The sequence below is a fragment of the Salvelinus sp. IW2-2015 genome, linkage group LG33 (assembly GCF_002910315.2).
Source record: "Salvelinus sp. IW2-2015 linkage group LG33, ASM291031v2, whole genome shotgun sequence".
Taxonomy (NCBI): domain Eukaryota; kingdom Metazoa; phylum Chordata; class Actinopteri; order Salmoniformes; family Salmonidae; genus Salvelinus; species Salvelinus sp. IW2-2015.
Window position 1 is genome coordinate 15587803 of NC_036872.1, and position 4076 is coordinate 15591878.

A 4076-nucleotide genomic window follows, 5' to 3' on the forward strand; every position below is an offset into this window, starting at 1 on the left:
AACAACAGCTATTTTTCTCCATGTCACTTCTCTTTGGCAGAGTGTGGAGAGTTGCAATGTGCCAAACTTGACGCCTATGCTGACTAATGGAGGAAAAATAAAAGATGAATGATAAATAAGTAAATATTTTCACAACCTTTCACTGCCCAACCCCCTCGCTTTTCTCTCTTCCAGACAGAAATGCAAATAGCCCCATTGGGTTTCATCCCCCTTATGCTCTAACATGCATTGACAGAGTCTTTATATTCCCACTTCCCCAGAAAGAAAAATATAGGCAACACTTTCGTTTAATATGAAAAGATATTAATGTTTCAGTATGTATAGGTAGGGATCAAATCTGTGCTTTAGGATGTCATAGACAGCGGTTGAGTGGAATGCTAAATGCCATACATCCTCAAGGTTATCTCTGCAGACAGGGGCCTTTTGCAATCCGTCTCTGCTTTATTTTCTTCAATGCATGCATCAAGTCAGCCGAGATTGTTGTACAGAGAAGATGAAGGTGACTTTTAAAAGAAGCCAAATCCTCCCTCTCGACATGTATTCTGTCAGTGATTTTAAATTAGGTTCACACCTTGCTGTGACCACAATGAATGGTAGTAATTTGGAGGGTCCAGTTGTGCCCTCCCAAAGCAGTGTGTGGGTTTGGTTTTGCTTGGGGGTGAGATTAGGCAGAGGTACAGTAACCCAGGGGCTATCACAAAGMACTGACACATGAAAAGTGCCATTTCCCCCAAAGACTGCCCACCGAATATTAAAATTAGGTCATCAGTATAGCACACGCCAATTTTTGCCCTCATAGATCACTGCTGCCCTTCCATCCAGGATCTCATTATGCCATAATTGGTCAATAAGCAGTTAACATACACTAGACAATGTGTAATTTTAACATGGATGAAGAACATGTTTTCTGTAGAATTTTGTTTGTGTTGGTTCGAAGGCAGTCAGGCCCCTATCAAACAGTCATTTTGTATTTGTATTTATTAAGGATCCACATTAGCTGCCAAGGCAGCAGCTACTCTTCCTGGGTTCCAGCAACATTAAGGAAGTTATATACAATTTAAAATATTACATGACATTATATTTCATAACATTTTACCCAATACATTTAGTGTGTTCCCTCGGGCCACTACTCCACTATCACATATTTACAATACAACATCCATGTGTATGTGTGTCCCCACTGTTCCAAAAGGTGTATTTATATCTATTTTTTAAATCTGATTCTACTGCTTGCATCAGTTACCTGATATGGAATAGAGTTCCATGTAGTTATGGCTTTATTTTGTACTGTGAGACTCCCATAGTCTGTTCTTGACTTGGAAATTGTAAAGAGACCTTTGTTGGCATGTCTTGTGTGGCATGCATGGGTGTCCGAGCTGTGTGCTAGTATAGTAGTTTAAACAGACACCTTGGTGCATTCAGCATGTCAACACAACACAAGTAGTGATGAAGTCAATCTCTTCTCCACTTTGAGGCATGAGAGAGTTACATGCATTTTATTTGTGGTGAAAAGTACTTAAGTAAAAATACTCTAAAGTACTACTTACAGTGCATTCTGCAAATATTCAGACCCCTTCAATTTACCACATTTTGTTACGTTACAGCCTTATACTAAAATGTATTACATTTTTTCCCCTCATCAATCTACTACACACAGTACCTCATAATGACAAAGTGAAAACATGATGAATGGCACAAAGGACAGAGAGATCCTTGGAGACAACCTGCTCCAAAGCGCTCAGGACCTCAGACTGGGGCGAAGGGTCACCTTCCAACAGGACAACGACCCTAAGCACACAGCCAAGACAATGCAGGAGTGGCTTCGTGACAAGTCTCCTTGAGTGGCCCAGACAGAGCCTGGACTTGAACCGGATCGAACATCTCTGGAGAGACCTGAAAATAGCTGCACAGTGATGCTCCCCATCCAACCTGAGAGCTAGAGAGGATCTGCCGAGAAGAATGGGAGAAACTCCCCAAATACAGGTGTGCCAAGCTTGTAGTGTCATACCCAAGAAGACTCGAGGCTGTAATCGCTGCCGAAGGTGCTTCAACAAAGTATTGAGTAAAGGGTCTGAATACTTAGGTAAATGTAATATTTCCGTTTCTTGAAACCTGAATTTGCTTTGTCATTATGGGGTATTGTGTGTAGATTGATGAGGGGGGGATATAATTTAATCAATTTTAGAATAAGGCTGTAATGTAACAAAATGTGGATAAGGTCAAGGGGTCTGAATACTGTAAGTCGTTTTTTGGGATATCTGTACTTTAATTTACTATTTATATTTTTGACAACGTTTACTTTTACTCCACTACATTCCTAAAGAAAATAATGTACTTTTTACTCCATGCATTTTCTCTGACACCCAAAAGTACTAGTTACATTTTGAATGCTTAACGAGAAAGGAAAATGGTCCAATTCACACTTATCAGGAGAACATCCCTGGTCGTCCCTACTGCCTCAGATCTGGCAAACTCACAAAACATAAAATGCTTTCTTTGTAAATTATGTCTGAATGTTGAACTGTGCCCTTTACTATCTCTAAAAAGGATTGCCTAATATAAGTAATTTGACATGATTTATACTTTTACTTTTGATACTTAAGTATATTTTTGCAATTACATTTACTTTTTATACTTAAGTATATTAAAAACTAATACTTTTGGACTTTTACTCAAGTAGTATTTTACTGGGTGACATTCACTTTTACTTGAGTAATTTTCTATTAATGTATCTTTACTTTTACTCAAGTTTGACAATTCTGTACTTTTTCCACCACTGCATATTATTAATGTTAGCTTTCCRTGTACATTTAAGGGTCAGCCAGCTGACCTGTTCTGAGCCAATTGTAATTTTCTGAGGTCCCACTTTGTGGCACCTGACCACACCAGTAGTCCAAGTGCGACAAAACTAGAGCCTGTAGGACCTGTCTTGTTGATAGTGTTGTTAAAAAGGCAGAGTATTACTTTATTATGGACAAACTTCTCCCTATCTTAGCTACTGTTGTATCAACATGTTTTGATCATGACAGTTTACAATCCAGGGTTACTCCAAGCAGTTTAGTCACCTCAAATTGCTAAATTTCCACATTATTTATTTCAAGATTTAGTTGAGGTTTAGGGTTTAGTGAATGATTTGTCCCAAATACAATGCTTTAAGTTATTGAAATATTTAGGACTAACTTATTCCTTGCCACCCATTGTGAAACTAACTGTAGCTCTTTGTTAAGTGTTGCAGTGATTTCACTTGCTGTAGTAGCTGATGTGTATAGTGTTGAGTCATCCGCATACAGTACATAGACACACTGGCTTTACTCAAGGTCAGTGGTATGTCATTGGTGGCCTAGACAGCTGCCCTGGGGAATTCCTGATTCTACCTGGATTATGTTGGGGAGGCTTCCATTAAAGAACACCCTCTGTGTTCTGTTAGATAGGTAACTCTTTATCCACAATATAGCAGGGGGTGTAAAGCCATAACACATACGTTTTTCCAGCAGCAGACTATGATCGATAATGTCAAAAGCCGCATAGGAAGTCTAACAAAACAGCTCCCACAATATTTGTATCATAAATTTCACTCAGCCTATCATCATTTGTGTAAGTGCGGTGCTTGTTGAATGTCCTTCCCGTTCACAGACACGAAGTTGACTGTGCCTTTAAACAGTTTGGAAAATTCCAGAAAATTATGTCATGGCTTTAGAAGCTACTGATAGGCTAATTGACATCATTTGAGTCAATTGCCATTCATTTTGCTCATCCCTCTCAACCATACAATTGAACAATTCCTCATCAATCCATGGGGATTTAACTTTTTTACAATCATTTTCTTAACAGGTGCATGCTTATTAGTAACTGGAATAAGCAATTTCATAAATGTGTCAAGTTCAGTGTCTGGTTGCTCCTCATTACACACCACAGACCAACAAATATTATTTACATCAACAACATAGGAATCACAACAAAACTTATTGTATGACCTCTTATACACTACATTAGGCCCAGCCTTTGGAACTTTGGTTTTCCTAGATATGGCTACTATATTGTGATCACTACATCCGATCGATTTGGATACTGCTTTA